A 27045-nucleotide genomic window follows, 5' to 3' on the forward strand; every position below is an offset into this window, starting at 1 on the left:
TGATGAGTCCTCCGCTTAGCTGGCTCTCCAGAATTGCTGAAAGACAGAAGAATTGTTCCACGTTGTGTTGGGGCACATCATCAAAACATCAGAACTGGGCACACAAACAGCTCCTCCCTTCCTCTGTGAGTCCTATTCCCTGAGATTGGAGCACGTAGCCCAGGGTGATGGTTGAGGTGCCAGTGCTGAGGGAGTACTGCCCGGTCAGAGATACGTTTCCCAATTCGTGGGTCATGACCCCACTCGGGCTCGCAAGACAGGATCCTGGAATCGTAGGCTGCGGGTAAAGCAATGGCCACCATGATCTCTAGGAGCCAAGTAGCTCTTTAAAATCTCCATTCGTGCCCCGACCGATAAAGCACTCCATTAGGTTTGTGCCTATTAGGCCTGACAACAAAAGCTGTGAGAAGGTCAATTGTTCTTTGGTAGAAATCCAGTTTTTTTCATCAACCTGTCCAACACGGTAACTCAAAGCCTTTCCTCCTACCACCCCCAACTCTGTACCAGCGATGCCACTCCCCCCGCACCTCCCCCCCCCCCAATCCCTCTTCCCAAAGTTTCACTCTGGGGTCACTTGAAGTCATAGAGTCACGCAGCACGGAAACAGATCCTTCGGTCCATTGTCCATGTTCCCAAACTAAACTAGGAGATGGTGAGGACTGCAGATGCTGGAAGTCAGATAAAATGTGGAACTGGAAAGGCACAGCAGGTCAGGCAGCATCGGAGCAGCAGGAATGTCAATGTTTCAGGTCAGATCCCTTCATCCACTTTTTATCATTCCCAACTAAACTAGTCTCACGTGCCTGTGTTTGGCCTTTATCCCTCCAAACCTTTATTATTCACATACTTGTCCAAATGACGTTTAAGTTGTAACTATACCCGCATCCACCACTTCCTCTGGCAGTTCATTCCACACACAAACCACCCGGTATAAAAAAAGTTGCCCCGCGTGTCCTTGTGAAATCTTCCTCCTCTCACCTTAAAAATATACCCTCTTGTCTTGAACTCTACCCCCTTAGATGGAAAAATACCTTTGTGGTTCACCTTATCTATGTCCCTCATGATTTTATAAATCCCTATAAGGTCACCCCTCAACCTTCTATCATCCAGTGAAAAAAGTCCCAGCCCATCCAGCCTCTCCTTATAACTCAAGCCCTGCAGTTCTAGCAACATCCTGGTAAATCTTTTCTGATCCCTCTCCAATTTAATAGTATCCCTCCTGTCATAGACCGACCAGAACTGGAAACAGCTATCCAAATGTAGCTTCACCAACATTCTGTACAATCTCAACATGACATCCCAACTCCTCTGGGCAATGGTCTGAGTAAGAAAGACAAATGTGCTAAATGCCTACTTAACCACAGCATGGAAACGGATCCTTCCGCCCAACTCAACCACGCCAACCTGTGATGCAACATTCAAAGAACTATGTACCTAAACCCCTAGGTCTCTCTGTTGGACAACACTACCCAGGGCCCCACCATTTATTGTACAAATCCTGCCTTTGTTCGCTTTACCAAAATGCAATACCTTGCATTTATCCAAATTAAACTCCATTTGCCACTCCTCAGACCATTGGCTCCACTGATCAAGATTTCTTTGTAATCTTAAATAACTTTCTTCACTGTCGACTATACCACCACTTTTGGTGTCATCTGCAAAGTTATTAACCATTCCTCTTCAATTCTCATCCAAATCATTTACATAACTGACAGACAACAGTGGACCCAGCTCCGCCAGAGGCATTAAAATGGGGTCACATCAGGAAATGGTGTGGACTGGGGGGGGGTGCGGGGTGTGTGATAATGACTGTGCTGGGCAGATGGAACATTAAGCCGTGGACTTCATCTGCTCTCTTATAGAGTCATAGAGATGTACAGCACAGAAACGGATCATTCCGTTCAACTCATCCATGCCAACCAGATATCCCAACCCAATCTTGCCCCATTTGCCAGCACTTGTCCCATATCCCTCTAACCCCTTCCTATTCACATATCCATCCAGATGGCTTTTAAATGATGTAACTGTACCAGCCTCCACCACATCCTCTGATAGTTCATTCCATACACACACCACCCTCTGCGTGAAAATGTTGCCCCTTAGATCCCTTTTATATCTTACCCCCTCACCCTAAACCTACACCCTCTAGTTCTGGAAACCCCAACCTTGGGAAAAGACCTTGTCTACTTATCCTATCCATGCCCCTCATGATTAAATAAACCTCCATAAGGTCACACCTCAGCCTATGACGCTCCAGGGAAAACAGCCCCAGCCTATTCCGCCTCTTCTTATAACTCAAATCCTCCAAACTTGGCAACATCCTTGTAAATCTTTTCTAAACCCTTTCAAGTTTCACAACATCCTTCCGATAGGAAGTCAGAATTGCACGCAATATTCCAAAAGTGGCCTAACCAATGCCCTGTACAGCCTCAACATGACCTCCCATACTCCTATCAACAATACTCTGACCAATAAAGGAAAGCATACCAAACAACATCTTCACTACCCTATCTACCTGCAACTCTACTTTCAAGGAGCTATGAACCTGCACTCCAAGGTCTCATTGTTCAGCAACACTCCCCAGGACCTTACCATTAAATGTACAAGTCCTGCTCTGATTTGCTTTTCCAAAATGCAGCACCTCGCATTTATCTAAATCAAAGTCCATCTGCCACTCCTCAGCCCATTGGCGCATCTGATCAAGATCTCATTGTACTCCGAGGTAACCTTCTTCACTCTCCACTACACCTCTAATTTTGGTGTCATCTGCAAACTTACTAACTGTACCTCTTATGTTCACATCCAAATCATTTATAGAAATGATGAAAAGTAGAGGACCCAGCACTGATCTGGTGGCACTCCACTGGTCACAGGCCTCCAGTCTGAAAAACAACCCTCCACCACCACCCTCTGTCTTCTACCTTTGAGCCAGTTCTGTATCCAAATGGTTAGTTCTCCCTGTATCCCATGAGATCTAACCTTGCTAATCAGTCTCCCATGGGGAACCTTGTTGAACGCCTTTCTGAAGTCCATATGGATCACATCTACTGCTCTGCCCTCATCAATCCACTTTGTTACTTCTTCACCAAACTCAATCAAGTTCGTGAGACATGATTTTCCACGCACAAAGCCATGTTCACTGTTTCTTACACACTTCCTTTCTCTTCCCTTCTTCGGAGAGTTGCAGCGAGGTGTTGGAGCGATTGGTAGCTGGTTATTCCTAAGTTCCTGGAGCGGGAACTCAAAGCTGGAGCCTCATGTCACCCAGTGCACCAGAAGACTCCCCCAAGACAAAAGGCAATACACACTGGCAATCATCCAGCATCATAAGCAGGCTCTCGATTGGACTTGTTTGAATGGAGCAGTGTCTTATTTAAGGTGCTATGGTGTTAAGGTACGCAGTTGTCCCTCCTGTCAGGTCGTGGGTCAAGATTTTGGCAGCAATGGACGCCATCGAGCTCAGACTGCCATGCTTGGCCTGATGACCAGATCTTTTGAGGCCTGATTGCTGTTGCAAAACGAAACCCTGTGATATGGTACATTTGTAAAAAAAAACAATGTTTAAACAATTCCCACTGCACTGAATCCCTTCCCGACCCTCCCAAACCTCCCGCTCAGAAACTCGAACACCCACCATTTCACCCCCTCCCCCCAGCCAAACCCTGTTCAGCCCCACCCCCAGGTCAGATGAGGCTTTAACATGGGTTTACATCTGGACAAAAATGTCTGAGCACTGTCCTAGGGCGTTTGTAAGTATTGGTTCAGTCATGGAATCCTGACAGTATGGAAACAGGCCATTCGACCCATCGAGTCCATGCCAACTCTCCGAAGAACATCCCACCCAGACCCAACCCCATTCCCGCAGCCCTGCATTTTCCATGGGTAACCCACCTAGCCTGCGCATCCCCAGGACACTATGGGGCAATTTAGCCTGGCCGATCCACCCTAACCTGCACATCTTTGGATTGTGGGAGGGAAACCGGAACACCTGGAGGAAACCCACGTAGTCATGGGGAGAACGTGCAAACTCCACACAAACACCCAAGAGTGGAATCGAACCTGGGTCCCTGGCGTTGTGAGGCAGCAGTGCTACTGTGCTGCTGTGTCGCCCACACTGGGAGTGATATGTAGTAGGCGTGCACATGCAACGTTCCATTCTGTAACTAAACGTAACATAAAGGAAAAACTAAAAGCTAGGAGCGGGAATAGGCAGTTCAGTCCTTCGAGCCTGCTCCACCAAGCAACACAATCACGGGTGATCTCATCACAGCTCCAATTTCACTCTCCTGCCTGTCCTCCCTCACCTTTCAGACCAGTAAGAATTACAAATCTGTCCTCTTCCTCCTCAAATTTACTCACTATCCCAACATCCACCACACTCTGGGGGAGTGAATTCCATAGATGCATGACCCTTTGAGAGAAGTAATTCCTCCTCACCTCATTTGAAATCTTATCCTAAAACTATGACCCCCCATTCTAGAATGCCCCGCAGCAAACATCCTCTCGACATTTACTTTGTCAATCCCCAGTAGCATCTTACATACTTCAGTTAGATCTCCCCTCCTTTTTCTAAAACCTGAAACAATTGAAATCTACTTTAGTTTGTCAGTACCTCCACTGGGATTGAATACACAGTGGCTAGAGGAATAAGGATAATGGGCCAATATGTTTCCCCTCCAATGGTTGCCCAGCGTATTGTTGCAGGATAATTTTAGATTAGATTAGTGTGGAAACAGGCCCTTGGGCCCAACTAGTCCACACCCACACCGACCTTCCAAACAGTAACCCACCCAGACCCATTTCGCTCTGACTAATGCACCTAACGCTCTGGGCAATTTAGCATGGCCAATCCACCTGAGCTGCACACCTTTGGACTGTGGGGGGAAACTGGAGCAAATCCATGCAGACACAGAGGCTGGAATCGAACCTGGGACGCTGGTGCTGTGAGGCAGCAGTGCTAACCACTGAGCCACTGTGCTGCCCTGAGCTAATCTTTACTCAGTCATATTTATATACAAGTGTGAAACTCCAAACTCAATCACCCTCAAATAGTTTCAGTAAATGCATTTTTCCCTATTTGCTCAAGTAAAATTCCATCTGCATTATTGAACACATACTCATATATACTCGAGTATTAGTCAAATTTTTCTTTTGCTTTTTTTTAAGGTGAAATTTATGGGGCCAACTATTGCTTGGATACTACTTTTGAGTGGCTGAAATTCATGTGTGTCAAAATTCATACCGTATCATTAGCAGAAATTCAACTGATCTCTAATGGAACAAAAGAATAATAAAAAAACAATTACGGTAATTAGATTACTTAGTGTGGAAACAGGCCCTTCGGCCCAACAAGTCCATACCGACGCGCAACCCACCCAGACCCATTCCCCTACACCTAACACTACGGGCAATTTAGCATGGCCAATTCACCTAACCTGCACATTTTCAGAGTGTGGGAGGAAACACACGCAGCCACGGGGAGAATGTGCAATACTCCACACAGTCAGTCGCCTGAGGCGGGAATTGAACCCGGGTCTCTGGCGCTGTGAGGCAGCAGTGCTAACCACTGTGCCACCGTGCCACCCCAATTCTGAGGACCCAGAGCAGAGTGGGATGACCCGCAGATTGGAATGCCAGAGCTGACACTGACTCACAAATGTTGATCTGTTATCCGTGAAGAACTAGGATCGACTTTTACATGAGATATATTGCAATTTCTTTGGTCAAAAATAGGTGGTCGACGTTTACAGGAGATCGACACACTCGAGTATATACGGTAAATAGAGTTTCAGAGTTTGTGTTGGGCACTTGAGTCAACTCATACAATTAAAAGTAGGGCTTTGGGTAGCACTGTAGAACAGAGAGACCGAGGTGCGTAATTCTTTGAAATTTGCGTCACAGGTAGACAGGCTGGTTAAGAAGACATTTAGCAGGCCAGCCTCCATTACTCAGACTTTTGAGTACAGGAGCTGGGACATCATGTTAAGGTTATACAGGTTGATGAAGCCTCTTCTGTGTCCAGTCCTGGTTGCCCTGTTATAGTGAAGATATTATTAAGCCGGAGAGGGCTCAGGAAAGATTTATCAGGATGTTGCCGGGAATGAAGGGCTTGAATTATAAGGAGAGGCTGGATGGGCTGGGACTTTTCTCATTGGGCCATTGGAGGTTGCATCATCCAATGACAAAGAGTCAAAGAGTTGAACAGCACAGAAACAGATCCTTCGGTCCAACCACTCCACGCCCACCATAATCTCAACCCAACTACCTGCTCCTGGCCCATACCCTTTCAAAGCTTTCCTATTCATGCACTTAAACAAATGTCTTTCAAACGTTGTAACTGTACCCGCATCCACCACTTCCTCAGGGAGTTCATTCCACACACGATCCACTCTCTATGTGAAACAGTTGCCTTCATTGTCTTTTTTATACCGCTCTCTTCTCACCTTAAAAGTACACCCCCTTGTCTTGAAATCCCCCACCCTAGGGAAAAGGCACCTACGATTAAGTGAAACTATACCCCTCATGATTTTATAATCCTCTACAAGGTGACCTGTCAACCTCCTGTGCTTCAAGGAAAAAAGTCCCAAGCTCTCCTGCTAACTCGCGTCCCACGATGACTCTGGAGCTGCTTGTCCAAGAGTGTAGCAAACTGTGGCTCTCGTTTTAACAGTGCTGAGGGTTAGCCCTGGGCTGTGGCTCAATCCAGGGGACTGAGTGAGGTACCCAGGTTGTGCAGAGCAACTGGTCTGATGAGGCGTGTGTTCAGGTGTATCAGTGTGCCTCCTTAGTCTTTGTCCCTGTTGAAGAGGAAGAGACGAATAGGAAAGTGGCCATTCGATCCCTCGAGCCTATTCCAGCATTTAATTGGATCTGCAGTCCCAACTCACTCTTACACCCTTTGGTCCACAATACAATCATTGAAAGTTCGTGGCATGGCAAGACGCCACAGACATCATGTCTGCACGGCCAAGAAACAAGTCACCCAGCACTTTTCAATGTATTGACCGTAGGCCTGTATGTTGCAACACTTGGGTACATATCTGTAGAGGTGTGATTCCCCCCAACAGGGACAAAGACTAAGGAGGCAAACAGGATTCAAGCAAGTAGTGGACTTTGATTCAAGCAAAGGCGGGTGCAGGGAGAGGGCCAAAGGATCTTTCCTGAATCTGGCTTCGACATGAAAACACAATTGTTTTCTTAATCTTCAGCTAGGATCAGAAGAGAGATCACTGACACATTCAGATTTTACAATAAAAAAAGTATTTTTATATATTTTGTGTTACAATGAATATACACGTGGTTACTGTACTCTCCCCTTCCCTTTTGTGGGACCAAACTTGTAAAACACCTCATTAATGATGGGGACACTCCTAGGACAGCCCGAGGTTCTGAGCTATTTCTAATGATATTTAACAATTATGGTAATCTCTTGGCCTTGGGAGCTTTCTAGGTTACGGCACTTGAGATACATATCTAAATGAGTTGAGAGTTACTGCTTTGATGATCAGCCCACCTCCCCCCCCCCCCTCCCGCACCCCCTTCTGGCAGTGAATTCCAGACCCCGACCACACTATGGGTGAAAAGATTATTCCTCATCTCCCCACTAATCCTTCTACCAATCATTTCAAAGCACTTCCCTGGACACCCAACAAAAATTTAACAAAATGAAACAAAGAACTGCGGATGCCAGATTTCCAAAAACAGAAACAGAAATTACTGGAGAAACTCAGCAGGTCTGGCAGCATCTCTGGAGAGAAAGCAGAGTTAATGTTTCGAGTCCAGTGACACATCTTCCATAAAAGTTAAAGTTCTTAACTTGAGTAAGGCAAATGTTAATGCTATAAGTCAGTGTCGGAGAAATTAGCCCAACAATGCAGAGACCACACAAACCAGAGCTTGAAATTGACAAGCTGTTCATTACAAGCTATATGGCTGGAAGAGAAATTGACTAGACTGACCCAGAACTGACAGTCTGCACAGGTAGATCAAGAGTTCTCTTCTTCCAGCTGAGGGTGAAGCCAGGTTTTATAGGAGTCTTGTACAATAAGGTTAATTAGAAATGGGGAAAGATACAATGTGTTTGGAAATGGAGTAATCCAGTTACAATAATGATAATTGAAAAACAGCTATCGGAAGAATGTCCCGAATCCCAATACAATGCAACATCCTGAAGGATAGAAAGGAAGGCAAGAGAGGAGGGGGGGGGGGGGGGGGTGGCATTTTTGATAAGGTATAGCATTACAGCTGTGCTGAGGGAGGATATTCCCGGAAATACAGCCAGGGAAGTTATTTGGGTGGAACTGAGAAATAAGAAAGGGATGATCACCTTATTGGGATTGTATTATAGACCCCCCAATAGTCAGCGGGAAATTGAGAAACAAACTTGTAACGAGATCTCAGTTATCTGTAAGAATAATAGGGTAGTTATGGTAGGGGATTTTAACTTTCCAAACATCGACTGGGACTGCCATAGTGTTAAAGGTTTAGATGGAGAGGAATTTCTTAAGTGTGTACAAGACAATTTTCTGATTCAGTATGTGGATGTACCTACTAGAGAAGGTGCAAAACTTGACTTACTCTTGGGAAATAAGGCAGGGCAGGTGACTGAGGTGTCAGTGGGGGAACACTTTGGGGCCAGCGACCATAATTCTATTCTTTTTAAAATAGTGATGGAAAAGGATCGACCAGATCTAAAAGCTGAAGTTCTAAACTGGAGAAAGGCCAATTTTGACGGTATTAGGCAAGAACTTTCGAAAGCTGATTGGAGGCAGATGTTCGCAGGTAAAGGGACGGCTGGAAAATGGGAAGCCTTCAGAAATGAGATAACAAGAATCCAGAGAAAGTATATTCCTGTCAGGGTGAAAGGGAAGGCTGGTAGGTACAGGGAATGCTGGATGACTAAAGAAATTGAGGGTTTGGTTAAGAAAAAGAAGGAAGCATATGTCAGGTATAGACAGGATAGATCGAATGAATCCTTAGAAGAGTATAAAGGAAGTAGGAGTATACTTAAGAGGAAAATCAGGAGGGCAAAAAGGGGACATGAGATAGTTTTGGCAAATAGAATTAAGGAGAATCCAAAGGGTTTTTACAAATATATTAAGGACAAAAGGGTAACTAGGGAGAGAATAGGGCCCCTCAAAGATCAGCAAGGCGGCCTTTCTGTGGAGCCACAGAAAATGGGCGGAGATACTAAATAAATACTTTGCATCAGTATTTACTGCGGAAAAGGATATGGAAGATATAGACTGTAGGGAAATAGATGGTGACATCTTGAAAAATGTCCAGATTACAGAGGAGGAAGTGCTGGATGCCTTGAAACGGTTAAAGGTGGATAAATCCCCAGAACCTGATCAGGTGTAACCGAGAACTCTGTGGGAAGCTAGAGAAGTGATTGCTGGGCCTCTTGCTGAGATATTTGTATCATCGATAGTCACGGGCGAGGTGCCGGAAGACTGGAGGTTGGCAAATATGGTGCCACTGTTTAAGAAGGGCGGTAAAGACAAGCCAGGGAACTATAGACCGGTGAGCCTGACCTCAGTGGTGGGCAAGTAGTTGGAGGGAATCCTGAGGGACACGATGTGCATGTATTTGGAAAGGCAAGGACTGATTAGGGATAGTCAACATGGCTTTGTGTGTGGGAAATCATGTCTCACAAACTTGATTGAGTTTTTTGATGAAGTAACAAAGAGGATTGATGAGGGCAGAGCAGTAGATGTGATCTATATGGACTTCAGTAAGGCGTTTGACAAGGTTCCCCATGGGAGACTGATTAGCAAGGTTAGATCTCATGGAATAAAGGGAGAACTAGCCATTTGGATACAGAACTGGCTCAAAGTTAGAAGACAGAGGGTGGTGGTGGAGGGTTGTTTTTTAGGCTGGAGGCCTGTGACCAGTGGAGTGCCACAAGGATCAATGCTGGGTCCTCTACTTTTTGTCATTCACATAAATGATTTGGATGCCAGCATAAGAGGTACAGTTAGCAAGTTTGCAGATGACACCAAAATTGGAGGTGTAGTGGACAGCGAAGAGGGTTACCACAGGATCTGGACCAGATGGGCCAATGGGCTGAGAAGTGGCAGATGAAGTTTAATTCAAGTAAATGCGAGGTGCTGCATTTTGGGAAAGCAAATCTTAGCAGGACTTATACACTTAATGGTAAGGTCCTAGAGAGTGTTGCTGAACAAAGACACCTTGGAGTGCAGGTTCTTGGCTCCTTGAAAGTGGAGTTGCAGGTAGATAGGATAGTGAAGAAGATGTTTGGTATGCTTTCCTTTATTGGTCAGAGTATTGAGTACAGGAATTGGGAGGTCATGTTGCGTCTGTACAGGACATTGGTTAGGCCACTGATGGAATATTGCGTGCAATTCTGGTCTCCTTCCTATCGGAAAGATGTTGTGAAACTTGAAAGGGTTCAGAAAAGATTTACAAGGATGTTGCCAGGGTTGCAGGATTTGAGCTACAGGGAGAGGCTGAACAGGCTGGGGCTGTTTTCCCTGGAGCGTCGGAGGCTGAGGGGTGACCTTATAGAGGTTTACAAAATTATGAGGTGCATGGATAGGGTAAATAGACAAAGTCATTTCCCTGGGAATGGAGAGTCCAGAACTAGAGGGCATAGGTTTAGGGTGAGAAGGGAAAGATATAAAAGAGACCTAAGGGGCAACGTTTTCACGCAGAGGCTGGTAGGTGTATAGAATGAGCTGCCAGAGGATGTGGTGGAGGTTGGCACAATTGTAACATTTAAGAGGCATTTGGGTGGGTATATGAATAGGAAGGGTTTGGAGGGATATGGGCCGGGTGCTGGTAGGTGGGTCTAGATTGGGTTGGGATATCTGGTCGGCGTGGACGGGTTGGACCAAAGGGTCTGTTTCCGTGCTGTACACCTCTATGACTCTACCCATGGGATCGGGTGATTCCAGTTCTCTTTGCAGGTAGGGGAGAATGTCTCTGAAACAGTAAGGTACTTCCACTGTCCTGTCCTGGGAGCGATGTCCTTGGTGGTGCCTCTCTGGCTGACCTGTTCTTTGTGTGACTTTGGTATTCCTGTGTTATGAGACTGCCCTCGGGGCTTTGGGATAGCTGTGTTGACCGGGTATTGTTAGTGTGTTTTGAGAAGTGTATTCCCTTGTCTGCGAGTGCTGTCTGGCTTCACTTGTCAGCCTGTTGGATCACCGCTGAGGCGTTGTGGGTGTTTCTGGTATAGTTTGGCCAAGTTTTCCTGTGTTCTGTGTGGTCCCACTATGGTTAGACAGGGTGGCAGATCTTTTCAGAAGCTAATTGGAGAAGACTATTCACAGGTAAAAGAAGAATTGACAAGTTGGAGGCTTTTGAAAGTGTGATAACGAGAGTCCAAAGGCATTATGTTCCAGTTAGAGTGAACGGTGCAGTTGGTAAGAATAGGGAACAATGGATTAATAAAGATATTGAGGTTCTGCTCAAGAATAAGAAGGAGTCATATAGTAGATATAGACAACTGGGATCAAATGAACCTCTTGATCAGTATAAAGGGTATTCTTAAGAGAGAAATCAGGAGGTCTAAGGAGGGGATATGAGATTGGATTATCCTTAACCTTGTCTACAAGTACGTTAAGAGCAAAAGAGCAACTAGGGAGAAAATACAGCCCCTTTAAGATCAACGAGGTTGTCTGTGCGTTGAACCTCGGGAGAGGGAAGAGATACTAAATGAATATTTTGCATCAGTTTTTACTGTGGAGGAAGACATGGAGGCTGGGGGACTCTGTGAACTAAATATTGATGTTTTGAAAACAGGCTCACACTACAGAACAGGAGGTGCTGAAGGCCATGGGACCTGATCAAGTGTATCCCAAGTCATTGTGGGAAGTTAATGAAGAAATTGTGGGGTTCTTAACAGAGATATTTGTGCATTTATAACCAAGGGTGAGATTAAGGGAATGAAGTACTTTCAGTATTCTTGCTGTTATCAGTCCAAGTTGTTCTCAATCCCTTTTCTGCTCAAAATCGAGCCACTAAAATATAGTTTGTACATTCCAAGTATAGTTCCAATCTCTTTTTCTCTGATGATCCCAGACAAGTCAGATCCCAAAATTAAATATAGCTTGATAGGTTTTTTTTTAATTTAATGTGGGAGTCTTTCACACAACACAAGGCTATAGGTTTGAGTTAAACAATAAAACAGAAGTTTATTACGCTAAAGAAACAAAATAAAACAAGTCAAGTGATCTACATTTAATATAGTTTAAATTAGTTAAAACAACCAGCAAAACAAAATCCCAACAATCTCAAGTGTAATTGATCAAAATCCAGAGAAATGTCCTTCCCTTTCAGGTATGTAGGTTGCTTTAACTACTTTTTCTTGGTTCTGGTCCTGTAAACTTGAGGCTTTTTCTTTGACTCACAGAAGTGAGATAACCAATACAGATTTTTAACCAAACACCTCTGGTCTGGAAGTTTCACCAATTAAAACCCTTACCCTGATATAGCTTATTCCCTAAACTGCTCTAACCAAACCCCTTTCTCGAGGAGGAATTGTTTTTACGTCTACCTTCACACAGGTTTTCTCTAAACTGAACTCAAATGCATCGAAATATATTAATTAAAAAGCCTTGCTCATCCTGGTTTCTGCTAAGCTAAAGCCTTAAAACTTGTACTTTTCCAATTATAATTTTTTTTTACACAGAGGGTGGTTCACATGTGGAATGAACTTCCTGAGGAAGTGGTGGATGCTGGTACAATTGCAATGTTTAAAAGATATTTTGGATGGATACATGAATAAGAAGGATTTGGAGGGATACGGGCCAGGAGCAAGCAGGGGGGACTAGTTTAGGTTGGGATTCTGTTCGGCATGGACTGGTTTGACCGAAGGGTCTTTTTCCATGCTGTATGACTCTATGACTAATAAACAAATGTCCATTAAGCCTCCAAGAGACCTTTGGCCAAATGATTTCCAACACCCACAGCCTCAAAATCATGGTTCCGAAGAGACTGACCTGGATAATTCTTTCCCAGAAATTAGACCAACATCCATTCACTGCTAATCCGAAGTATTTAATAAATGGAAGAACACTGGGTAGCTTAGAGGAACAGAGCAATCTTGGGGCAATTATTCACAGATCCCAAAGGTCAGCAGAGCACGTGAATAGGATAGTTAGAAAGATTAGATTAGATTAGATTACTTACAGTGTGGAAACAGGCCCTTCGGCCCAACAAGTCCACACCGCCCTGCCGAAGCGCAACCCACCCATACCCCTACATTTACCCCTTACCTAACACTACGGACAATTTAGCATGGCCAATTCACCTGACCTGCACATCTTTGGACTGTGGGAGGAAACCGGAGCACCCGGAGGAAACCCACGCAGACACGGGGAGAACGTGCAAACTCCACACAGTCAGTCGCCCGAGGCGGGAATTGAACCCGGGTCTCTGGCGCTGTGAGGCAGCAGCGCTAACCACTGTGCCACCGTGCCGCCCACAAGATGTATGGGGCACTCACTTTCAACAGTTATGGTATAGAGTATAACCACAAGGAAGTAATGTTGGAGCAGCACAGAGCACTGCTCAGGCCACAGCTGGAGTACTGTGTGCAGTTCTGGTCACCTCACGACAATAAGGCGGTGATAGCACTAGGAGAGTTGACCAGAATGTTGCCTGGGTTGAAGCAATTGAGCTACAAGGAGAGACAAGATGGGCTTGGATTGTTTTCTTTAAAGCAGAGAAGACTGAGGGGGAACATGAAGGAGGTGTATAAGATGATGAGGGATATGGACAGGGTGGACAGACGGCAGCTGTTCCTCTTTGTTCAAACACGAAGGGGCATAATTTTAGGGTAAGGTGCTGGAGATTCAGAGGGGATTTGGGAAAGAACATTTTCACTCGGATAATGGGAATCTGGACAGCACTAACCGGGAAATATTGGAGACCAGAAACCTTACAATCTTTAAAAAATATTTGGATGAGCACTTGAAGTATCATATATTCAAGGATATGGGACGAGTGCAGGGAAACGGATTTGGTGCACATTTCGTGGTAATTATTGTCGGCGCAGAACCGATGGGCTGAAGGGCCTTTTCTGTGCTGCATGAATCTGTAATATGGAGAACTAAGAGGTTATTCCTCTTACAGGAAAAATAGAATAATTTTTCATGAAGCTATTACAGTCTTGCACTCACAAAGGTTTAACATGCTGTTGTAGTCAACTAATAATAAAGAGCATTTATGGGGTGTGGAGGCAGGGGAGGGAGTGAACTGATAAAATGGAGTGAAGATCACAGTGAGATTGGCTATGATACCATCAAATGGTGGAACAATATCGAAGGTTCCACTCCTGCTCCTATGTTCCTATATAACCTGCCTTTATAATTTAATCTTCTAAACCTCTATAACATTGAGTCTGAGCTGAACTCCCTCCAAGGTCAATTTATATACTCTAAACTGGATGTAGGTTTGCTCGCTGAGCTGGAAGGTTCATTTTCAGACGTTTCGTCACCATACTAGGTAACGTCATCAGTGAGCCTCTGGTGAAGCACTGGTGGTATGGCCCACTTTTTATTTATGTGTATAGGTTTCCTCGGATTGGTGATGTCATTTCATGTGGTGATGTCATTTCCTGTTCTTTCTCTCAGGGTGGGTGGTAAATGGGATCCAAGTCAATGTGTTTGTTGATAGAGTTCCGGTTGGAGTGCCATGCTTCTAGGAATTCTCGCGTGTGTCTCAGTTTGACATCACCACAGGAAATGACATCACCAACCAAAGGAAACCTAAACACAAAAATAAAAGGCGGGCCATATCACCAATGCTTCACCGGAGGCTCACTAATGATGTTACCTAGTATGGTGACAAAATATCTGAAAATGAACCTTCCAGATCAGTGAGCAAATTTACATCCAGAAGCTCAACGTGAGCTACAAATCTTCTCAAAACTCGATATACACTGCACTTTGTATTGTCTACAAAACTTTCTTCCTTACACCATGTATTATTTTGGAGGCACTACAGGAAATTTAAATACTGTCAGTATAGTTTACTGGAACAATAGCAGACTGAGAGGTTATACATAGCTGAAAAGATTGATCAGGCTGAAACACTTTACATTGGGAAAGGGGACATTGAGGGATGACCTGATAAAGATCTTTAAAATTATACAATAGGTTAGACGTAGAAAAGATGTTTACAATCCCATGTGGGCAGCATAGTGGTTCAGTGGTTAGCTCTGCTGCCTCACAATAGAAGGGACCCAGGTTTGATTCCACCCTCAGGCAACTGTCCATGTGGAGTTTGCACATTTTCCCTGTGTCTGTGTGGGTTTCCTCCGGGTGCTCCGGTTTCCTCCCACAGTCCATAGATGTGCAGGTCAGGTGGATTGGTCATGGGAAATTGCCCTGTAGTCTCCAGGGATGCATTGGTTAGCCATGGTAAAAGCAGGGTTTTCCCAGGTACGGGCAGGATCTTCGTGGGATGCTAAACAGAGGATCAGTGCAGACTCAAATGGGCCAAATGTCCTCTTCCAGCACTATAGGAATTTTATGATTCTGTGAATTGTGGCCAAGATTAGAATATGGGCTATCAATATGCAACATTCTCGATAAAACCCAAGTAAATTCAGGAGAAACCTCTCCTCCTTAGAGGGTGGTGGAATGTTTTGTTTATTATTTTGTAGGTGTCACTAGCCAGACCAGCATTTGGTGCCTACCCCTACATGACCTTGAACTGAGTGGCTTGCCCAACCATTTCAGAGGGCAGTAAAGAGTTAACCACATTTCTGTGGTTTTGGAGTCACATGCAGGCCAGACCGATTAAAGGTTGCACATTCTCCTCCCCAAACGGCTTTTACAAGAATCAATGGTCATTTCAAGGCACCAGCACGAGATCTGCTTTCAATTTCATGATTTATTATTGGTGCTGGGGCTGAGAGGGACCAGTGAACCAAAACACCATTTGTCCCAACATGACCGACCAACAAGTTGATCAAAAGGAAAAAAAATTTTAGAAATTGTGAGTAAAATAGACAACCAGTATAAAAATAGAGTGTGAGAGCTTTTGTAGATATATAAAAAGGAAGAGAGTAGCTAAAGTAAACAATGGTCTTTGTAACAGAGATAGAGTCATAGAGCTACACAGCACAGAAACATACCTTTCAGTTCAACTCATTCATGCCAACCAGATATTTTAAATTAATCTAATCCCATATTCCCCTAACTCTTTCTTATTCATGTACCCATCCAGATGCCTTTTAAATGCTGTAATTGTACCAGCCTCCATCACTTCCTCTGGCAGCTCATTCGATACACGCACCATCCTCTCCATGAAAATGTTGCCCCTTGGGTCCCTTTTAAATCATTCCCCTCTCACCTTAAACCTATGCCCTCTAGTTCTGGACTCCCCCTACCCAGGGAAAAGACCTTGACTATTCACCCTATCCATGTCCTTCATGGGTTTTATAAATTTCTATAAGGTCACCCCTCAGCCTCCGACGCTCCAGAAAAGATATCCCCAGCCTATTTAGCCTCTCCCTGTAGCTCAATCCCGCCAACCCAGGCAACATGCTTGTAAACTTTTCCAAACCTTTTCAAGTTTCACAACATCCTTGCGATTGGAGGGAGACCAGAACTGAATGCAAATGGATGGTGAAACTAGAACTAGGGGGCATAGCCTCAAAATAAAGGGGAGCAGATTTAGATTCATTTAGGACGGAGTTGAGGAGGAACTTCCTTCACCCAAAGGGTTGTGAATCTGTGGAATCTGAGGCTACTGCGTTGAATGTTTTATGGCAAAGGTACTTAGATTTTTGAACAGTAAAGGAATGAAGGGACATGGTGAGCTGGGGTGGGGGTGGGGGAGGTAAGTGGAGTCAAGTCCACGAAAAGATCAACTCTGATCTTATTGAACAGCAGAGCCGACTTCACAGGCCAGATGACCTACTCCTGCTCCTATTTCTTACAACTTATGTTATGTGTCATGGTCACCTTCACTGAGTCGAGCTTGTAATTCCAGATTTATTAACTGAATTTACATTCCCCCAGTTGCTGTGATGGGATTTGAACCTGGTCCACTAAAACACTAATTTGGATCTCTAGTTCAGTGAAATTGCCACTGTGCGACCTGCTCCTCCTGTGGCGGGTACTGCCACAGGGCTGAGGTGATTAGTGTGGAGACAGTTAAGGGGAAGCTGGATAAACACAACGGAGGAAAGGAATAGAAGGAGCAATTTCCAGAGGAAATCAGATGAGCACTTGAGGGTCATAAACTTTCAGGGACACGAAGATGGAACAGGGGAAAATGGGATTGACTGCACGGGTGTACAGAGAGCTAGCACAGATTCAAATGAGCCAAATGGCCTCCGTCTGTGCCATACTGATTGTGTGACTCCACGTGCTGACAGGGTGAAGTAGACGGAAGTGGGTACTGCAGTTGCTGGGTATTAGAGTCAAGATAAGAGTGGTGCTGAAAACACACAGCGGGACAGGCAGCATCCGAGCAGCAGGAAAATCTTTTGCCCGAAATGTCAATTTTCCTGCTCCTCGTATGATGCCTGACCTGCTGTGCTTTTCCAGGCACCGCTGTAATCTTGACAGAGTGAAGTGGAGAGAGGAATGTGGATGGGGGCTTGTGTGGAGCACGCAGCAGTTGGGCCGAATGGGCCGGTCAATGGTATGCAACATTGCCCCGAGCCTGAGGTGCTTCATTCGCTGAGAAACTTGCTTCAGTTGGAGCTTGTTATCAGTAACCTGGGAGGGCTGTGTCTGGGCTGTAGGAATAGGCTGGCAGATAAGGAAGCCACATTCGACCTTTGCAATCCTACACCATTTCAGCAAAACTAGTTAAGAAATATCAACTGTGTCCAACCACCCCTCTCACTTTGTACCTTTGACTGGATTCTCTGTACTGAGTTTTATTGCCATTATAAACTTACTTCATATTTCTTATTAAATGGTCTCATTGCATTAAAAAAAATTGGAGCAGGATAGGGTCCAAAGTCAACAAGCCAGACTTCCAAAGAACGGTTAAAACAGGCTTGTAGAAAATGGAGTCATAGAGTCTTACAGCACAAAAATTCAATTCCAAGTTGTCCATGCTGACCAAGTTTCCCAAACTAACCTGTATCTGCCACTTTCTCTGGCAATTCATTCCACAAACGAACCACTCTGTGTGAAATCACTGCCCTTCAGGTCCCGTTTAGATCTTTCTCCTCTCAAACATTATGCCCTCTGATTTTGAACTCCTCCACCCTAGTGCTATTCACCTTATCTTTGCCCCTCATGCTTTTAAACAGCCACCCCTCAACCTCCTACGGTCCAGTGAAAAAAGTCCCAGCCTATCCAGCCTCTACTCATCCTCAAACCCTCTAGTCCCATCAGCATCCTGATAAATCTTTTCTGAACCCTCACCCTCTCCAATTTAATAATATCTTTCTTATAGCAGACCGACCAGAACTGTACACAGTGCTCCAAAAGGTGGCCTCACCAATTTCCTGTACAACCTCAACATGACATCCCAACTCCTATACTCAATGGATTGAGCAATGAAGGCAAGTTTATTAAATGTTATCTTAATCATACTTATCTACTTGTGACACAGCTTCCAAAGAACTACATACCTGACCCTTGAATCTCTCTTCGACAACTGTACCATTAACTGTACAAGTCCTGCCCTCGTTCGCTTTACCAAAGTGCACTAGTTTGTGTTTATCCAACCTTCCTCTGCCACTCCTCAGCTCATTGGCCCAATTGATCAAGATCCCTTTGTAGTCTTAGATAACCTTCTTCACTGTTCACTATATCACCAATTTTGCAAATTTAGTAACCATTCCTGCTAAATTCTCATCCAAATTGTTTATATAAAATGACTAGCACCAATCCCTGCAGAACACCACAGGTCTCCAGTCTGAAAAACAACTCTCCACCATCACCCTCTGTCTTCTACCATAAAGCCAATTTTGTATCCATTGACATGCTCGCCCTGAACCCCATGTGATCTAACCTTACTAATCCGTCTACCATGCAGAACCTGGTCAAAGGTCTACTAAAATCCATGTAGACAATGATTAGTGCTCTGCCCTCATCAATCTTCTTGCACTTAGCTAATAATGAAATGCAAATGGCCACTTACCAACAAGGTTCTGATCTAGCCGTTGAAACCTACAGTTGAAAACTGGATTTTTTCCGAGCATTTCAGTTTTCTATTTCCGTTGAGTCTTCCAAAATTTCTTTTGCTTTAATTTATTATAGTCGTGCCTGCCTAAGTGCAGTGAAAAGCTTTGTGTGCAAGCAGTCCAGGAAGATCATGGTAAGCAAGGACGTACAGATTACAGTGTGCTTAGACAGAGCGAGGCATACAGGTTATACTGCACAGGAGGGGCACGAAGCAAGATCAACATTAACAAGATTAAACATTATTGGAAATTAGAGAAGTCCATTCATTAGCAAGGAAGACTATGTTCTTGAACCTGTTGGTCCATTTGTTCCAAGATTTTGCATCTTCTGCCTGACGGAAGAGATTGTAGGAGAACATTACTAGGGTGGGAGGGGTCTTTGATGATGTTGGCAGCCTTTCCGTGGCAACGAGAAGTGTAAATGGAGTCCATGGATGGAAGGTTGGCTTCCATGATGGAACAACCTCCCGTTGTTTCTCACAGTCCTGGGCAGAGCGGTTGCCTTACTAGGCTATTACACACCTGGATTTGGTGCTATGGTGCGTCTGTAAATGTTGGCGAGGGTCCTTATGGACCTGTTGAATTTCCTAAGCCGCCTGAGAAAGACGACACATTGTGCCTTCTTGACTGCAAGAAGGTCCAGGACAGATTGTTGGTTATCGTCACTCCTAGGAACTTGACACTCTCAACCTCCCCTCCATTGATGTAGATGGGATGTGTTCTCATCCTCTCTTTCTCAAGTCATTGATTAGTTCTTTTGTCTTGCCAACATTGAAAGAGCGGTTGTTACCATTTATATTACCCATCAAGCTTAAAGGCTGGGAAAATGCTGGGAAAACTCTCCACTGATGCTGCACGACCTCTAGAAGTCAGCACAGAAAACGTCAACTCTCCTTATGAGCCCACAATGTTCTGTTCAATGGGTTAGGAACTCTCTAAGGCTTAGAGAATGTGGAAAGGTCACTGTCTAAGGCCATTCAGCCACAGCTCAAAGAGGGGCTGGGAGCTGTAGAACCCCTCAGGCTGTGCGCATTATAGAGAATGTACATTGTAAAGTAAGAGTACTTCAATGTGGCAAGTGGTGTATGGAGAAATAATTTAGATCACTTGGTAAAGTTAGCTCAGTTGGATGGGAGGCAGGTGTGTGATGTAGAACAGTGGCGATAGCAGAGGTTCAATTCCTGCAAAGGCTGAGGTTACCATGAAATTCCTACCTTCCCAGCCTCATCCCTTGCCTGAGGTTGGTGACCCTCAGGTTAAACGCACTCCCAATAAGACAGCAGTCCTCTGCGATTATGGCAACTTTACATCTTGTGGACTTTCTGTAATTTTCAATTTGCCCTTGCCCTGTAATCCCAATATAAAACAGAATTTCTGAAAGTTAATTCTATCACAACAGTATTGGTTAGAACACACAGTATGGAGGCAAGTTGAATTTTACTGCAAATTCTGTACGATTCAAGTCAAAATAATCTGACATGTATTTTTACAAACTTTTCGACAATAAAAAGTTCTGGTCAACCAATTATCAAGATCTAGAACTACACAGTGTCATATAGCACAGAAACAGACCCTTCGGTTCAACCAGTCCATAATCCCAAATAACTAGTCCCATCTGCCTGCTCCTGGCCCATATCCCTCCAAACCTTTCCTATTCATGGACTTATCCAAAATGTCTTTTAAACGTTGTAATTGTACCCACACCCACCACTTCCTCAGGAATTTCATTCCACATACGTTAAAAAAAATCACCCTTTGTGTCTTTTTAAATCTCTCTCTGCTCACCTTAAAGATGTGTCCCCTAGTCTTGAAATCCCCCATCTCAGGAAAAGACAACTACCATTAGCTCTATCCATATCCTTCATTATTTTACGAACTTCTATAAGGTCTCAACCTCCAATGTTCCAGTGAAAAAAGTCCCAGCCTATCCAATTTTTCTATATACTGAAACCTTCCATACCCAGCAACAACTTGGTAAATCTCTTCTGGACTCTCTCCAGCTTAATAATATCCTTCCTATAACTCGGAGACCAGAACTGGACACAGTACTCCAAACTGCTAAGGGATACTCTAAAGCTCTGAGAAGCCGAAACAGAAGTAATGGAAAAAGATCACTGTCTACGCCTATCAGTCTTTACACACCCAGAGGCTGAACATAGTATAAAGTCTCTCAGTCGGAGTACCTGGCAAGGAAATGCACTGTGAACATCAAGAGTAATGAAACTGTTGTGGGATATGGCACAGTAGAACATGATGCAGAAGAAAAGTTTAATTCTACTGAGAACGTCTATAGCCTTAAAACTTGTCTTTAAACATTTAGACAAAAATGTGATGCTGAATTATAGAACACATTTACTGCACTAGAAAATAGAGGCAGGAAGGCTCAGAAAAAGGGGGGAACTCAAGGAATGCAGAAGGTAGGGACATCGGGGTGACAACAGGGTGCTGTAAGGCAATTAAGAACATTTGCCTTAGCATCGGTGAATCTGTGTGAACTGGACACCAAATGATAACATTCACAGCTGTTCCCCTGTGAAATTAATGACTGTTTGATTCTGACCCTGAAATGAAACTCAGTGCTATCAAAAGCTTTGTAATTAACAGTCAAATGCTTGTCAATTATAATGGATTCTTATCACCCCTTGCAAGCGGAGCAGTCAGAGAGAGAAAAACATCTTTGCTGTTACAAGACCTTGTCAAAAGGACACTAGAGAGAGACCATTTTAGTGCTGAGGCTGTTGGAGCCAGTAGAAAATTAACTCTTAGTGTGTATCTGCTATGGATTGAATTTAATTGCATTTTGGAACTCTATGATGATATTGAGTAGCCATTACGGGTAATTAAATACAAACTCTGTGAAAGGTAACATTAATGAAGCTTTAACTTGCTGTTGTTGCAGACCACTCTACAGACCTTACAGAGCGCTTTAGGGAACATCTCCGGGACACCTGCACCAATCAACCACACCGCCCCGTGGCCCAACATTTCAACTCCCCCTCCCACTCTGCTAAGGACATGGAGGTCTTCACCGCCGCTCCCTCACCACCAGAAGCCTAGAGGAAGAACGCCTCATCTTCCGCCTCGGAACACTTCAACCCCAGGGCATCAATGTGGACTTCAACAGCTTCCTTATTTCCCCTTCCCCCACCTCACCCTAGTACCAAACTTCCAGCTCAGCACTAGCCCCATGACTTGTCCGGACTTGTCCTACCTGTCTATCTCCTTTTCCACCTATCCACTCCACCCTCTCCTCCCTGACCTATCACCTTCATCCCCTCCCCCACTCACCCATTGTACTATATGCTACTTTCCCCCCACCCCCACCCTCCTCTCGCTTATCTCTCCACGCTTCAGGCTCACTACCTTTATTCCTGATGAAGGGCTTTTGCCTGAAATGTCGATTTCGCTGCTCCTTGGATGCTGCCTGAACTGCTGTGCTCTTCCAGCACCACTGATCCAGAATCTGGTTTCCAGCATCTGCAGTCATTGTTTTTACCTATGCTGCCCCACTGCCAATTCTAGCTAATCAGATCTTATGTCTTATTTGAATTTGAATCACAACCCTGAAAAGATATGGCACTATTCAAAGACTAATGAATCAGTTTAAATGCAACTTATGGTAAGATCTCAGCCTTAGGTACTGAATGATTCAATGCTTAAAAAGCAGGAGTCTGCTCCTAGCTTTAAAAAAAGTTATTCTAAGCCTAACATTAAAGAGATTCTGATATAATGTGTCAGGAAGTCATTTTATGATCAAAAGTTTGCCCTCGTTGCTAAGAAGCCATTTTGTAAAACAATTGTATCTGACATGTGAGCTGCGCGCAAGGTTACCATATGAACTCTCCAATTAGCTTAGATTGGTACCTCTTTATGAGAGGAGTTTATCTCGCTAGCAGGCACCTAACTCAGCTGGGCATGTTTGTCCCACTTGATGAATGGCTTAGGGCCTGTAACAGTGATTAGTCAAGCGTACACAGAACTGTCAATGAACTTTTCTTCCTTATGAATTATTGTCTTTCACTGTAATCTGTCTACTTAAGAACATGCAATTTTTAAAAACTTTTGTATAAAGGAAGCCACTTTGTATCAGTACATTGGAGTAGCCTGCTGGGGCACTTGAAGGGCTGGTACCCTACTCTCCTAGGTTATTAGAATCTAGCTAGTTTAGCTTATAGGTATCAGTAGCATGTTGTAACACTGATGCTATTAGTGAATAAAGGGGATGACTAAAATTAAACTAATCTGTCTGTAAGAGGTTTTTATTCCAGACTTCCAAAGATTACGATCTCTGGAACAAACCTGGAGAGAGGCTTTACAGGTCTGAGTCATAGAGCCACAAGGGTTTCCCTGGACTGAGCCAAATCTCTCCTTTAACACTACTGCATGTGTGGTGATTCTGAATTTGTGAAATTCTTCCCTTAGGCTGTCTATCTAACATAGGATGTAAATATTACAGTTACACTGAGACAACAAAGAATGGGACATGTTGCACAGAGATAACTTGAATTTTGTTACAACTTCTGGAATTCGGAAGTCAAAATGTTTCGTAATGCTTCTACAAATTTTATGCATGAAGTATACTTTTGCAAAGAAAATGTGCTGCTCAGTGGTTTACCGATTAACAAGTAGTGTGGCATAGTGGTAATGTCACTAGACTAGTAATCTATCAATTTATAAGATGGCTCCCAGAAGTCACGTGTAGAGGTAGGAGGCTGGAAGAACACAGCAAGCCAGGCAGCATTAGCAGGTGGAAAAGTCAACATTTCAGGTATAACCCTTCTTCAGTCCTGGCCACACCTCAGATTTTAAAATAGTTAACTCTGTTTCCAAATCATTCCTTGGCCTCAACATCCCTTTTCTGCCTCTGTAACCTCCTCCAGCCTTTCGATGTCACTGCTCTTTTCTCCTCCAACTCTATCTTCTTGCTCACCCCCAAATTTCAACCACTCCGCTGCTATCAGTTATGCCCTCAGCAGCCTGGGCCATAAGGTGGACAGTGAGAACTTTTTTCCTCGGATGATCATGGTTAGCAGGAGGGGACATAGCTTTAAATTGATGGGTGATAGATATAGGACAGATGGCAGAGGTAGTTTGTTTACTCAGAGAGTAGTAGGGGTTCAAAGTTTGTGAGAAGATTTGTAGCTCGGGTGCTCGTTGTTGTGGTTCTGTTCGCCGAGCTGGGAATTTGTGTTGCAGACATTTCGTCCCCTGTCTAGGTGACATCCTCAGTGCTTGGGAGCCTCTTGTGAAGCGCTTCTGGAATGTTTCCTCCACCAGTTGTAGTGGTGTGAATCTGCCGCTTCCAGTTGTCAGTTCCAGCTGTCCGCTGCAGTGGTCGGTATATTGGGTCCGGGTCGATGTGTACAAAATCTCATGCAAGGACTGCACAAAACACTACATAGGACAAACAGGAAGACAGCTAACAATCCGTATCCATGAACACCAACTAGCCACGAAGCAACACGACCAGCTATCCTTAGTAGCCACACACGCAGGTGACAAGCAACATGAGTTCGACTGGGACAACACTACTATTATAGGACAAGCCAAACAGAGAACAGCCAGGGAATTCCTAGAGGCATGGCATTCATCCACAGATTCTATCAACAAACACATAGACCTGGACTCAATATACCGACCACTGCAGCGGACAGCTGGAACTGACAACCGGAAGCAGCAGAGACAAACCACTATAAATGCCGGAGGAAACATCACAGAAGCGCTTCACAGGAGGCTCCCAAGCACTGAGGATGTGACCTAGACAGGGGACGAAACATAGTAGAGGTGTTAAATGGCCTGCCTACAACAGTAGTAGACTTGCCAACTTTAATGGCATTTAAATGGGCATTGAATAGATATATGGATGAAAATGGAATAGTGTCGGTTAGATGGGCTTCAGATTGGTTCTGAAAATGTGTTGCTGGAAAAGTGCAGCAGGTCAGGCAGCATCCAAGGAGCAGGAGAATTGATGTTTCGGGCATGAGCCCTTCTTCAGGAATGAGGAAGGTGTGCCAAGCAGGCTAAGATAAAAGGTAGGGAGGAGGGACTTGGGGGAGGGGCATTGGGAATGTGATAGGTGGAAGGAGGTTAAGGTGAGGGTGATAAGCCGGAGTGGGGATGGGGGGCGGAGAGGTCAGGAAGAAGATTGCAGGTTAGGAAGGTGGTGCTGAGTTCGAGGGTTGGGACTGAGACAAGGTGGGGGGAGGAGAAATGAAGAAACTGGAGAAATCTGAGTTCATCCCTTGTGGTTGGAGGGTTCCTAGGCGGAAGATGAGTCGCTGTTCCTCCAGCTGTCGTGTTGCTATGGTCTGGCGATGGAGGAGTCCAAGGACCTGCTTGTCCTTGGTGGAGTGGGAGGGGGAGTTGAAGTGTTGAGCCACGGGGTGGTTGGGTTGGTTGGTCCGGGTGTCCCAGAGGTGTTCTCTGAAACGTTCCGCAAGTAGACAGCCTGTCTCCCCAATATAGAGGAGACCACATCAGGTGCAGCGGATGCAATAGATGATGTGTGTGGAGGTGCAGGTGAATTTGTGGTGGATATGGAAGGATCCCTTGGGGCCTTGGAGGGAATAAGGGGGGAGGTGTGGGCGCAAGTTTTGCATTTCTTGCGGTTGCAGGGGAAGGTGCCGGGAGTGGAGGTTGGGTTGGTGAGGGGTGTGAATCTGACAAGGGAGTCAAGGAGGGAGTGGTCTTTTCAGAACACTGATAGGGGAGGGGAGGGGAGGGAAATATATCCTTGGCGGTGGGGTCCGTTTGGATGTGGATTGGTTCCACAGGTAGGAGAAAGTAAGGTCTGCAGATGCTGGAGATCAAAGTTGAAACTTTATTGCTGGAACAGCACAGCAGGTCAGGCAGCATCCAGGGAACAGGAGATTCGACGTTTCGGGCACAGGCCCCTTCAGGTAGGTGCAACATTGAGGGCCAAAGGCCCTGTACTGCGCTGAAATGTTCTATCTTCTTTGTTCTATAAAGTCTAAGAGATTCCAATTCTAAACCTCTCCACTCCTCTATTTCCTTTTAAAAAGACACTCCTGAAAACCTACCACTTCACTCAAAACATTTTGTTGTGCCCTAAATCCTCACAACGTCAGATTTTGCACTGACCACAAAGTGCCTGGATGGCCTCTCACTGTCATGAAGTTGCTATATAAATTCAATTGTTGTTGCTGTGGTGATCCTAACATTGGACCACCTTATGGAACACTAACTGAGGAATTCGAAAAGAAGGTTTGTTATGGGGAGGGGGACAAAAATCCATTTCAACGAGCAATATGAAGGTCAAGGGGTTACCTGATTGAAAGGGCCTCAGGGTCATAAAGGGTCATACACCAAAGCCCTTGATCCTTTGCACTCCGCTCGGGCAGTTCTGCGCATGTCCAGCAAGCCCCGCCTTCCCCCTCGTCGTAGATTGGTTCGAAGCCCCCCCCCCGTCAATCGCAACCAATCCCCTTCTTACTATTGGTGCAATCCGGCCGCCCCGGGGAGTGATTGGAGAGATCCTGATCGCGCGGGTAACCCCGCCCCCCCATCATCCCCGTTCCTGAGTGGTCCGCCCGCCCGTCAGTCGCAACCAATCCCCTTCTCACTATTGGTGCAATCCGGCCGCCCCGGGGAGTGATTGGAGAGATCCTGATCGCGCGGGTAGCCCCGCCCACCCCCACCATCCCATCCCCGATCCTGAGTGGTCCGCCCGCCCGTCAGTCGCAACCAATCCCCTTCTCACTATTGGTGCAATCCGGCCGCCCCGGGGAGTGATTGGAGAGATCCTGATGGCGCGGGTAACCCCGCCCCCCCCCCCACCATCCCCGATCCTGAGTGGTCCGCCCGCCCGTCAGTCGCAACCAATGCCCTTCTCACTATTGGTGCAATCCGGCCGCCCCGGGGAGTGATTGGAGAGATCCTTATGACGCGGATAACCCCGC

The 27045-nt window shown here is 45.2% G+C and overlaps 1 long non-coding RNA gene across 1 annotated transcript; it reads right to left on the reverse strand.

The window, feature by feature from the left end:
• Positions 1-558: 558 nt before the first annotated feature.
• On the reverse strand, positions 559-26494 carry LOC148136909 (uncharacterized). The gene is made up of 3 exons (XR_015754366.1): positions 26414-26494; positions 19084-20473; positions 559-3526 (listed from the first exon to the last, which is right to left on the reverse strand). It is a non-coding gene; the product is annotated as an uncharacterized LOC148136909 (long non-coding RNA).
• Between the last annotated feature and the right edge of the window lie 551 nt (positions 26495-27045).

Source organism: Chiloscyllium plagiosum, unplaced genomic scaffold (assembly GCF_037043375.1).
Source record: "Chiloscyllium plagiosum isolate Xiang-an unplaced genomic scaffold, Cpla_swu_hap1 HiC_scaffold_44, whole genome shotgun sequence".
Taxonomy (NCBI): domain Eukaryota; kingdom Metazoa; phylum Chordata; class Chondrichthyes; order Orectolobiformes; family Hemiscylliidae; genus Chiloscyllium; species Chiloscyllium plagiosum.